The 13,748-nt window shown below is 30.6% G+C and overlaps 1 protein-coding gene and 2 long non-coding RNA genes across 4 annotated transcripts in view; 2 read left to right on the forward strand and 1 right to left on the reverse strand.

Annotated features, from left to right (window-relative positions):
* Positions 1-13,748, forward strand: part of LOC122518175 (CCR4-NOT transcription complex subunit 6-like) — a gene marked incomplete in the record, with an annotated part of 788,395 nt that overhangs the window by 598,394 nt on the left and 176,253 nt on the right.
* The window catches only part of LOC122518178, a 287,457-nt gene that overhangs the window by 256,236 nt on the left and 17,473 nt on the right, over positions 1-13,748 (forward strand). The gene's annotated exons all lie outside the window — the stretch shown is intronic.
* On the reverse strand, positions 256-1,477 carry LOC122518185. The gene is made up of 2 exons (XR_006304005.1): positions 1,333-1,477; positions 256-339 (listed from the first exon to the last, which is right to left on the reverse strand). It is a non-coding gene; the product is annotated as an uncharacterized LOC122518185 (long non-coding RNA).

Here is a 13,748-nt window from a genome sequence, read left to right on the forward strand (position 1 = left end):
ATCGTACAATCGAGCTTTTTGATAAACCGAGTAAGGATGATGATTATAATGATGATTATTATAGGTAGACCAATCGGAATGATAATATAGGTCAGATAATTCAAAGTGTTGTGTCTCGTAGCAACGATTTGGTTTGACCTGGCTCGAACAAAAGGTGCAACCTTCCGAACGTTGGGACATTGTCTCTTTGGAAAGATTCTGGAAAACTTTTGGAACACTTGCATCTCTTCCTTCTTCTTCTTCTTCTTCATCTTCTTTTTCTTCTTTTTCCTCCTCTATCTCAACTTCCTTTTCCTTTTCTTTGGCGTTGTCTGTTGTTTGCTGAGAAGCGTCCTGCACCTGTTTCGAATCGTTAAACGTTCTCGAAAGAAGTACGAGACGACGAAGACGACAACGTAGATAAAGTTAATCCCTTTTTCTTTACTCTTGTAACAGAAATTTTGTTTTCCCCCCGAGTTTGTTGCAAAAGAAGTTAACTTCTGTTTACTATACGGAATAGTTTGAAACAGTTAACGCTAAATATACTCGACTACAATTGATGTATATATATATATATATAATACTTTTGAGATAATCTATTTTTAACAACAAAATATATATAAAGATAAAAGTTCATTACTGTGTTAATTGTCAATTGATAAATAACGAATAAAATAATAATTATAATTAAATAAATATTTCATTGAAAATATCAAACCGATCATTGGGGGGGAGTACATTTATTATTAAATAATAATAAAAAATATATGTATATACGTGACAACTATGAAATTCACTGTGTTAATTGTCAATTGATAAATAACGAATAAAATAATAATTATAATTAAATAAATATTTCATTGAAAATTTCAAACCGATCATTGATGGGGAGTACGTTTATTATTAAATAATAAAAAAAAATATATATATACGCGACAACTATTAATATATATATATATAAAGATAAAAGTTCATTACTGTGTTAATTGTCAATTGATAAATAACGAATAAAATAATAATTATAATTATATAAGTAAATATTTCATTGAAAATTTCAAACCGATCATTGATGTGGAGTACATTTATTATTAAATAATAAAAAAAAATATATATATATACGTGACAACTATGAAATTCACTGTGTTAATTGTCAATTGATAAATAACGAATAAAATAATAATTATAATTAAATAAATATTTCATTGAAAATATCAAACCGATCATTGGGGGGGAGTACATTTATTATTAAAATAAAAAAAATATATATATACTCGCGACAACTATGAAGTTCACACATACATTCAACGTATCAACAAATATTATTTTTATCCTTAAAAATAATTTTATTCTCACCTCCCATAATTCTTGACGAGTTAATACAGCCAATTGTGAATTAGGTTGAAGTTCGGATTCCTGTTTATCGGAACGATTCAACTTGGAGCTCATAATTTGGACTAATCGTTGTTGTCCACCACCACGAGTATGCCAAAAGCTTGAATCGTGCCTTTTATTTTCCGACTTTACGTAATTTCCGTAATTATGTCCGCAAAACGGACACACAAGCCTAGCTTGTCTCTCCTGACTCAACATCAGAGGCATCAAACACAATGGCCAACATCTGAAAAGCGAACGTCATAGTGGTGGTGGTGCATTGTCACGTATTGAAGACTATACGACACATGCACACACACACACACACACAAGGACTATTTTAGTTAATGATTTTCTACATTGAAATTCGCTTAAAGCTACGAGAAAGAGAGGAAAGGATGATAATAATGATAATAATGATAATGATAATGATACAAATGTGTTACTCATTTTGTTTTTATCATTAGATCGATTTCGAATTTATCAGAGATTAAATGTTCGAACGTGTTGAAAATTACCTTCGGCTATTTATAACATTGATATATTTATATATTTAAATGTTGCATATAAAAGCTTTCCTTTGATATAAATTTCATTGGAAAATGAAATTGTACGAATGGGGGGTGATGAGGGGGAAGAAGAAAGATATACTGAAAGAGATAACTAACCCTAACAAACAAGTAGCTCCGAATCTCGAACTGGTAAATTTATATCTTTTTGTGAATATTATTGGTAATACGTGTTCGTTACATACTGGGCATAATAAACTCTCGTTGTGATACTTCCAAGTTTCAACTATTCGATAAAATAAATATTGTATATATTTAATAATTAATAATATTTTAATAATTAATAATATAGTCATTGTAATCAAATTTTTCTTTATAAAATAAATATTATATATTTACTTTTGACAGTATTTATATTGTACAAATATTTTTATTGGAATTTATTACAGAAAAAAAAAATATTTATTTAACTGCAGTTTAACTTCATTCAGTCACATGTTTCTTTAATTTCATTTGATTATAATAATTAACAAAAATAAGAATATAATAAATATATATAATAAATAATAATTGAATATATATAAAAATATTTATTTAACTGCAGTTAACTTCATTCAGTCACATGCTTCTTTAATTTCATTTGATTATAAAAATTAACAAAAATAAGAACATAATAAATATATATAATAAATAATAATTGAATATATATAAAAATATTTATTTAACTGCAGTTAACTTCATTCAGTCACATGTTTCTTTAATTTCATTTGATTATAATAATTAACAAAAATAAGAATATAATTAATATATATAATAAATAATAATTGAATATATATATAAATATTTATTTAACTGCAGTTAACTTCATTCAGTCACATGTTTCTTTAATTTCATTTGATTATAATAATTAACAAAAATAAGAATATAATAAATATATATAATAAATAATAATTGAATATATATAAAAATATTTATTTAACTGCAGTTAACTTCATTCAGTCACATGTTTCTTTAATTTCATTTGATTATAATAATGAACAAAAATAAGAATAATATTATTATTTTTTAATAATATATTAATATTATTAAAATAAAATAAATATTAAATTAAATTAAATTAAATTAAATTAAATTAAATTAAATAAATAATAATTAAATAAAAATAATAATATTATTATATTTTATAAATAATAATTGAATATATATATTACAAACCTCTGGTAGAATAAACGTTTCTCTTTCGTTTATCGTTTCCAACGGGCCAAATATTTTTGTATAATTTCGTTGCAGAGATCCACGAACGTTTTTTGGCATTGTTTACTGACCGATCGCATTCTACTTTCTGTTGCATATAAATGTGCGCTTTCTAAAATCATAAATTTATCCGTGACGTCATTAAAACGCCGTTCTCTTAGAATAAACGACGAGATTAGCCGTCGTTATAATTATTTCCACGGATAATTAACGTAATTTTCCATGCGTAAGATTTCGTTGTGTTGTTCAAGGGGTTTAAATTAAAAAGAGATTTTTTCTTTTTTTTTCTTTTTTTTTGTTCTCTCTATCTTTATCTCCTTTATCCTTTTCATCGATTTATCTCTCGGTTGAAAAAGTGGAACGAAAAAAAAAAAAAAGAAAAAAAATACGTATTTTCATAAAAATTTACGATCCGTTTCTCCTAGACGCTCTCTGATCTTTCTTTTTTTTTTTTCTTTCCGGAGAATTATTTTCAACCGTAAAAAAAAAAAAAATAAATCAACTAACGATTCTTTCGAGGGTTTTTTTCTTTTTTTTTTTAAGATGCTAATATCTAAAAATAACAAAAATCATTGTAAATTATTTTATTAGATAAAATCATCAAAATTAATATATATACGATCGTGGGTTGTTAATATTATTGATCTGCGTTAATTAATTTAATTTAGAAAATGAAGAATTCTTCTTCTTAGTAGAAGTAGAAGAAGAAGAAGAAGAAGAATGAGATGGCACTCGAACTTGCGAATTCTCGGAATCCGGTTGACAAGAAGGAGCCAGGCTGTTATTTTTATACTCGTAAGTCCCGTAAACGTATCCACAGGCAGGACAGATCATGCGAATCTTCTTCGAGCGTTTCATTAACGGTATAAAACAAAATGGCCAACATCTGTCGCACAAACGACAGTGTAATTGTTTTCTCTTCTTTTCTTTTTTTTTTTTTGTTTTTAAATTACAATTTCCAATCACCACGATTTTGGTAACGCGAACCACGCGAAAAAATAAAAAAAAAAAAAGACAAAAAATGAGAAGAAGAAAGAAAGAAAAAGAAATAAAGGTTAGAAAAAAAATCGTATTTAGAAAAATTTCAATTTTAATTTATGCGTTCGACAGTATAATAATAATAATAATTATAATTATAAATTATATCGTGTTTTTTAGAGCGTGACTTATTTTACCTAAACGTGTGAGAGAGATAGATATATTATATACAGATTAAATTGGAAAAATCATTAATTACGGATAGAATCAATGGTACTTTTCCAAAGCTTTGCCTAAAAGAGGGGGAAGAGGGGGGGGGTAGGAACGATTGTCAGGGATAAAACTGACAAGTTGGAGCTTAAGTTTGTGACCCAGGCTTTCGTCATTAATCTCTCGCCCGGGGACTCTCTCTCTCTCTCTCTCTTTCTCTCTATTTCTCTCTTTTGCTCTCGTGGAAAACGGAAAATTAATCGTTGGATTCGTGCACTGACCAAAAACTCCGAGAGGCGTGTCCCTCTTTCGTTTTATCGTGCTCCGCTTTTAAATGCTTCTACCAACCAACCAACCTCCTCACTCTCCCCCTTCCCCCTTCCCCCATTCGACCCCCCACGTCTCTTCTTTTTCACAATTGCCGCAAGTTTTGCTTTTTTGTTGTTTCGTTTTCTTTTTCTTTAAATAATAGGAACGAAATAAAACCAACGAAGTAAAATACATATGTGTGAGTGGGTGGTGGGGTGGGGGGTGGATAGAGAGGGAAGAAAACTTTTCTTTCGAGATATAGAAAGGAATAAAATATTGAAATAAAATCAAATATGGATTAATCGATATAATTGAAAAAATAATTATGAAAAATTGGTATTGCGTGCTAATCAATTTTTGATGTAAATTACATGTTTTACGAAGAAAAAGTAATTAATCGATATAATTGAAGAAATAATTATGAAAAATTGGTATTGCGTGCTAATCAATTTTTGATGTAAATTGCATGTTTACGAAGAAAAAGAAAAGTAAAGAAAAAAGTATGCGATGTTTCGAAGATAAATAAAAATAAAAAAAAGAATTAGTGTAAGATATGAGAAGAAATGTTGTAAAAAATAATCGATCAATCGATAGATTTGTATGATAATTACCCTAGAAGACAAATCGCTGTTATATGAGACGTCGTCAATTTGTGTCTGCGCGTGTGCAGTGTTGGTACGGCAACCTTTCTGCATTGGGGACAAATCTTTTTCTCGTCGTGTGACCTCCATGTGTCGACTTCAAATAAAAAAAAAAACCAAACGATGATTTAAATAATAATTATATCTTTAAAATAATTTAACAATTAAATTAGTTAATTTAATAATAATACTTAATTTGACAATTAAATTATTAATTTAATAATAATAACTGTAATAATAATAATAATAATATTGTTATTATAATTTTACCACGGGTTGAATAAATTCTTGTATTATCCTTTTTCTTTTTATTAGAAATCGTAGTAGCGGTAGTTCGTTTTGTGCAGCTTGGTAATTTCAATATTTGTTCGGAATAATCCTAATGATAGAAACAAAGAATAAGAAAAGAAAGAATAAGAAAATAAATTAGAAAGATCGAAATAGATAAAACGAAAATAATAAAAATAATAATAATAATAACCAAATGTAATAAAAATCTAATAGAATCGTTTTTCACGCGTTTAAAAAATTTAGATAGAAACAAAGAATAAGAAAAAAAAGGATAGAGAGAAAATAAATTAGAAAGATCAAAATAGATAAAACGAAAATAATAAAAATAATAATATAATAATAACCAAATGTAATAAAAAATCTAATAGAATCGTTTTTCACGCGTTTAAAAATAAAAAGAAAAAAGAATAATAATAAAAAAAACGCAGTAACCGTGTCGTAGCATGATCCAACAACTAAACGAATAAATATTCCTACTAGAAACGAGCCTTTATGCGAATGCATCCTCGTAAAGATCGATTTTCTCGCGACGATACCCATGGAATTCTTTTCACGCTCGGCATTCGTTCGACGAGTTTTATGAGAGGGAAGAAAGTGGAAGAAGAAGAAGAAGAAGAAGAAGGGGAGGAGAAGGAGGGTGAGAAGGGTGAGGAGGGTTTTCCTCTTCCCCTCTTTTGCGTCCATTTCAAGACTTTATACGTTTCACGAGGTAAAAGAGGCGAGTCACGGTTTTAAAATGTACCACGGGGTGATAAGAGCAAAAGGGGGTTGAAAGGTTGAACACATAGCAATAAAGAAACTAACGTTAGGGGAGGATCTCGCATTCTACTAAAAATCAAACAATCCTTTAGTTGCCAATAGAAATTCTTTTCTCGACGTATAAGGGGAATAAAAAAAAAGACAAGAAAAGGAAAGAAAAGAAAAGAAAAGGAAAATTAATAAAAAAGAAGAGAAAAAATAAAGATTCATTTGGGGTCTGAAATAAATCATGGGAGAGGGAGGAAGGGTAAATATATAAAATAATAAATTTACTTGATTATCGTTGTTATCCGATCGTTGGGATAAAGGTATTTTACAATGATTTCTTCTAACGTGTTTTAAAAGTTTTTCAGTGTCTTTTCCTTTATCGCTAACACGTTTATCGCATACGGGACACCATGTGGCTATGTATGGCTTGAAATATATTAACAAACAAATATGTAGAAATGTTATCATATTTCCAATAATATTACGATTAATTTAAAAATAATTTCCATATATTTATATAAAATAATTTCTATGTATTTATATATTAAAAATATATTAAAATAATTATTTTATATATATATAAAATAATTTCTATGTATTTATATATTAAAAATATATTAAAATAATTATTTTATATATATATAAAAATAATTTCTATGTATATATATATTAAAAATATATTAAAATAATTATTTTTTATATATATATAAAAATAATTTCTATATGTATATATATATATTAAAAATATATTAAAATAATTATTTTATATATATATAAATAATTTCTATGTATATATATATTAAAAATATATTAAAATAATTATTTTATATATATTAAAAATAATTTCTATGTATATATATGTATATGTATTTGTGTGTGTGTTTAGATTGTAGTTTGTAACGTGATAAAATAAGTAACCTGCGTTCCTTCTACCATATTCCCGTGGTTTTCCTTTTTATGATTTTTCTTTCTCGTTTCCTTGACTCATGTTCTTCTCTCTTTCCTTTCACTTTCTTCTATCTTTTTTTTTTTATATTTTTGTTCTCTCTTCCCTAGAGAAAGAGAGAGAGAGAGAGATAAGATAGAAACGTTTCTCTGATAGACGTTGGGTGGTTTTACGGTTGCGTTGACAAAGCTGAACTTGGCGAATATCGTGACAGTAAAGTGCCTTGAATTTGTCACTCCTTCCTCTTCTTCCTCTTCTTCTTCTTTTTCTTCTTTTTCTTCTTCTTCTTATTATACGACTACTTCTCAACTCATATCCTTGGAGTTCTCGCGTTTTTCCAACATTTTTACGATCACCCGGTATAATAAAAATGTGAGCTAGCAAATACGATGTCGTCTCTGATGTCGCGTCTGACTCTTGAAAACAGTAAAAAGATGTTTCCGATAGTATAATGACGATCATTAAACGAGAAACATCAAAAAATCAGACTTGAGGTGAAAAATAAAAGGAAGAAGAAGAAAAGAAAAAAAAAGATCAAAGTTGAAGAGAACGTAAATTATTGAAACATTTGTATTATCATCTAATTTTCGTTGTATAAGGTAAAAGCCCCCTCGGTTGGCCAGGCCCCCTCTATTGGCCACTTTATGCCACAACAGTGATTATAAATTATATGCTGATGTGCACATGGTGACAGTTTTTTAAAAAAAAAATTCTAATTTTAAAATATCATTGAAAGTAATTCGGATTATTTTAAAAATATATTTATAAACGAACAAAAATAAAGTTGTGCAAGACTTCTGTTTTTGGATGGTTTCTTGTTAAGTAAGGTAAGGATACTGTGATTTTTATTAACCTATATATTTCATTTTTGACAATAGCAACCAAAATATTTTTTTTTTCTGCAATTAACATAGCTTAAAATTATTATAGAAATTGAAAATTAAGTGATTTTTAATTATTCTCCATTAAAAATATGGTGGCCAAGCATGGAGACAGTATTATTGCCTCTGTTTTTATCATTAGCCAACTTATGGCTATTCGCTTTGAGGTTATATATATTTGTACATAAAGTATTCAACTAGTTTTTTTAATACTAATGAGTAATTAATTTCTTTGTACACGAGTTTTGAATTATTCAATTTTGATTTATTTAATAAATTAGTTATTAATTAATTATTTATTTTAAATAGGAAACATGGCCAAATGAGGGGACATGCGTGGCCAAAAGAGGGAGAAAGTTGGCTAAAAATAGGGACATTGCAAATCTATGTTTTTTTTTAATTTATTATTAAAATATTTATGAATAATTTGTCTTTTCTTTATTTTTATTCAAAGCTGAAAGCTCAAGCTTACAGGTTAAACCATTAGTTTAGATGTAAGTTATTTTATTGAATGAATATAATTTTTCTAAAAAAGAAAACGGCTTAACTGGCCAACCGAGGGGGCTTTTACCTTAAATGCTTGAATCAAAATTCTTTCGAATGAAACATCACTTTTATTTCTTGTCTTTTTTTTTGTTTTTTTGTTTTTGTTTTCTTTTAGGGACATTTTAATTTAATTTTCAAAAAATGAAAGCGTTTATCATTTTTGAAATTAAGAAATGAATTTTTCTCATTGATCAATCTGAAATTTAAACAATATATTCGAATAAACAAATTTTCTAAAGAAACACGCGTAAGAACATTTTGTTTATAAGTTAAATTTAGTTTCTATTACAGTTGATTTTATTCGAATTTACAGGATGGGTAAAACGATTAGGGTCAAGTGTTAATCTTCCTAACTTAAATTAGGGTTATTCCTATTCGATCGAATTGAATATTATCGACGAATCCTATTACCTTGATTAAAACAGAATATCACGTATCGCGAAATTAAAGAAACAAGTTTTAGAAAAAGATAAAAGAATGAAAGAAAGATGAAAGCAAGGAACATTTTCATACATATTAAAAAAAAAAAAAAAAAATAGAAAACAAAGTATATCAGTTTGTTAGCGAGGTGGTGGTCATCACATTTTCCTTCGTATATTCCTGAAATCCCTTTCAAGAGTGCACGGAAGTATACTTTTCAGAAGAAAAATAAGAAGAAAAAGGTATGGAAGAGAAAAAGTAATTCTCAAAGTGTAAAACACACTTACTTACTTACTTACTTACTTACTTACTTACTTACTCACTTACTTACGCACGCACGCAGAGAGGTGGTGGTGGTGGTAAAACATCACCAACACCAGCTTTTACTTGAATTCACCCCCTGGAGAATAAAAGTTCCGGCTTTAAAGTTGAAAGTTTTGGCGCTTTGGGGTTGGTCAGAAGAGAGAAAGAGAAATTAAAATGAGAATGAGAATAAAAGAGAGAGAGAGAAACAAAAGGGAACACGAAAAGTGATGAAAACAAGGGATAACGATTGAAGGTAGAGTAAGAAAGGGATAGATAGAAAGATAGGGTGAGAAAGAGAGGAAAAGGGGTGGGGGGATGATGGGTGGGGGTAGGAAAGAGAACAAAGATCTGCACAAAAGCTTGTCACGGATGGCGGACGCGAGCTAGCGTTCGTTTCCGTCGACGGTTTTAGGAACGAGAAAGGGGAAGAAGAACATCACGAAAATTCTGTAGTTTCTCTGGCTTTAGCTCATGCTAGCATAGCTAGCTAGACTAGCGTGCCACGAAACTAGACGACGCCGGACGTCCCTCGCATTCGAGATTATTCTACGATGGGGGCACGCTTCTCAAAACCGAGACACAACGTAGTCAAACTTTCCACTTCGCTACAGGATTTTGGGGCTGGTTCAACCACCCCCCACCCCCTCCCTCATCCCTGTCCCCATTGTATTTTCATTAGTGACGGATCGGTTAATTCTTATTTTTGTTTTGTTTGTTTGTTTGTTTGTTTCTTCTCCTATTTTTATTCTCATTCTCATCGTTTTTTCGTCAACGTATGTATTCCGAATTTTTGAATTAGTCAACGGGTAAATAAATGTGTATGCGTTACGTTATCATTTATAGTTTTCTTTTCTGACGCGTGAATAAATAATGTTGATGGTTATCCGACGCGAGAAAAATTTTCGTTTTGTTTAAACTGAGATAAAGTTTTATAGTCAATCAGATTTTTCCATATTACCTGAAACAATTTTACAATCTAAAAATCTTGAAAGAGTAAAAATAAAAAAATAATCTAATAATCAAACGTTACAAGAAATCCACGTACAGGTGTATGTGTATATACGTGCGTGTTCAACAATACAGAAAAATGAATAATATCATTTAATATACATTACACACACATATACAAAATGACCTAATTACAATCCTCTACTTCTTCGTGTATAAATTACAAATTATTCATAACAGAAATACAAATGAATTATTTATAAGGAGAAAAAAAAATAACACAACAACAAATTGTAACGATTCGATGCGTGACGATGTTGTATCCTATATATTATATGCTTTAAAAAAAGAAATTACAAAGTTACGGAACGAATTTAAACGATATTATCTAAAAAGTCAATGAGCGGAAGAGATCATTTGTGTGTTAGTAAGAAAGAAGAAAAAAAAATAAAATAAATTAAAAAAGAAAGAGAAAGAGAAAGAAGGAAGGTGGGTGGGAGGAGGTGGGAGGAGGGGGAGGGGGTCAACCTGAGAGAGAGTAGTATAACGTTCTTTTCATGGGTAGACGTTTTACACGGTAATGAATACTATGGTGTGTGTTCTGTCTCCGGTGTACCGCTCGGTTAAATGAACGAACCATGAATACCTCTCTCTCTCTCTCTCTCTCTTTCTTTCTCTGTCTGTCTGTCTGTCGGACAAGTAAAATTGACGGACAAGAGTTCGTGAAAGGCAGTAATTGAATTAGAGGTAGAAAGAAGAAGAAGAAGAAGAAGAAGACGATGTCCAAATGAGAAATAAGAGGAGGAAGATAAAAGAAGAACAAAGATAGGAAGAATACGACGACACGACGACAACGCGTGCTCGTTCGGTTCGTTCATTCGCTTATTCTCACACACACAGACACATATATATAGACACAGACACGGATACGAAGGCGCCGTTGGCAGTGGGTCAGGAAATCAGGGCGCCTGGAATAAGTGCTGAACGAAGCGAGTTGTTGGAGAAGGGAAAAGAAAGAAAAAGAATAAGAATATAAGAAAAAGATAAAGAGAGAGAGAGAGAGAGAGAGATGTAAAGACTCGTTGAAGAGATGATCGGTACCGTTATTCTCGTCTACCTTTTACTTCTTCTTCTTCTTCTTCTACTACTTCTACTTCTTCGTCGACGTTCCGCAATTCCTCTTCTCTCTTTTACCTTCCATTTGCCAGAAGTCTGCTTGAAAACACAAGCTGCGCTTCTCTTACTTACAAAAAAAAAAAGAAAAATAAAAAAAATAGGGTTCCATCGTAACACCGATATAAAGTGATCGGTGATCGGTTGAAGAATTTCAACATTAGTTTTATTATTTTATTGAAGTTATACTTCTTTTAGCGTGTTGGGGAAAATCTAATGAGGAGTGATTTTGTTCCGAGCGACACGAAAAAACGACACCATGAAGTTTGTCGGTTTTTACGACGCGCGGCAAAGCGATTTCAAGTATACGGCATGAAGTTGTCTTCTCTTCTTCTTCCCCCCCTTTTTCTCAAGCGGGTCACCAATCCAAATACTAATCATACTCAGCGCCACTTTACTTAAATGATCGAAGCGGGAACCAATGCTATCGCAGCGCCATGGCGGTTGACGCATAAAATAATTCGATTTATCTCTCTTATATTTAGTGTGGACTGATATCTATATCATGATATTTTATTATTCTTTCTGATATATATAATATATCGATAATAAATTTAAATTAATAATAATAATAATAAATTTTTTGTTGTTAAGTCATTTTTGAGCTTATTGAGGTTATGTTCGTTTTGGTACGGCAAAGAAGTATAACTTCTTACGCGCGTACATAAGAAAACAGACCAGTTTTTTATTCTACTTTTGAACTTTGAATTCTCGATCCATCGTTGTCTATGATATTATTCGATCGAAATTTTCAAATGGAAAAAAACAAAATATGATTCTCGCTAAAGAGAATGAGATGATAGTTGTTTGAGAAAAGGAAAGGAAAGGAAAGGAAGATAGGCGACGAACAGATTTATAGCTTTTATGTATCGGCATCTCTGATACCGGACGGTATTATAGGCGGTATACTCATTAAATCCCCTCCCCTCTCACCCCTCCGCCGTCCCCTCGACTATAGGTAAGAACGCAAGTTCAAAGAGTCCGGGATAATTGCTCAGCGCGGTCAGATAAGGTGGTAGAATACGATGAACACAGAAGAAAAAAAATATAAAAAAGAACAGAAAAAATATATAGTACATACATATACATATATATATAGGGTGTGGAAAGAGTTAACGTGTTTCAGAATCTTTTACAAAGTATCTTCTTTATCCCCACCCACTTACCCCACCCCACCCCCCACAGTTATGTTCGTTGCAAAAAAAAAAAAGAAGAAATGCACGTTTACAGATCGTAGTTCTATCTAATTGGTAGGTGGTTTCTTCCGATGTTTTGTTTCGAACGGGGAAGGGAAGGGGGGAAGGAAAGAAAGGGTTTAGATAATTGTACTTACTTCGATCGTGAAAAAAAAAGGAAAGAAAAAATGAAAGAATGTGATAGTAGATGGGACTCTGTAGGAATAGAAAAGGAAAAGTTTAACTCGTCCTCGAACTGAATTCTAAGATAAAGAGAGAGAGAGAGAGAGACACAAAATGAGAGAATGAGAGAATGAGAAGAGTAAAAGCTGATCGTATCTCAGCAACTATCATGGACGAGTAAACTCAGCAGCAGCAGCAGCAGCAGCAACGTGTGGTGTATGGGCCAATGGAAAGTTACGGTCTAAGTTCTTCTTCTCTTCTCTTCTCTCTCTCTTCGAGTTAGATCATTTATCTCTTCGGCTTACCAATAATAGATATTATTATCGTTTATCGTGGTAGCGTAGCAAAAGGGCTGGACCTTAAGCCGGCCCTTTACCATTAGACCAAACAGCCTTTATACTTTCTTATCGCAATGCCACCAGGACTCCCTTTCCCATCTATACCTACTTACTCTACTACCCCTCCCCCTCCCCCTTACCCTTCCTCTTCCCCTTCTCATCCCCCAACTCGTTTCTTGTCGATGTATAACGCTTCGAAAAAAGTTAAATCGAAAAAAAACGAGGGGAAAGTTAAAGAAAAAAAATGTCTACACTTACCGGCCTAAAAACCCCCACTTCAACCTACTCCATCATCTTTGTTTGAATCTTTTAAATTTGTTCAACTAATACTGTATCGAAGTTATCTTATACTTATATCGTTAAATTTTATTTTTTTCAATTATTATTTGCATTGAATTTTGAATTAATTTACAATGAGAGAGAAATAGAATTTCTGTGGAATTTCCAAATAAATCGTGTTGTTTTTTTATTTTCAAGATAAGAAAGTGGATAAGGAAAGGAACTTATGGTACTTAATTATTTATATATTTGCACCGTTATATT

The sequence above is a fragment of the Polistes fuscatus genome, unplaced genomic scaffold, assembly GCF_010416935.1.
Source record: "Polistes fuscatus isolate 324 unplaced genomic scaffold, CU_Pfus_HIC Scaffold23, whole genome shotgun sequence".
Lineage (NCBI taxonomy): Eukaryota > Metazoa > Arthropoda > Insecta > Hymenoptera > Vespidae > Polistes > Polistes fuscatus.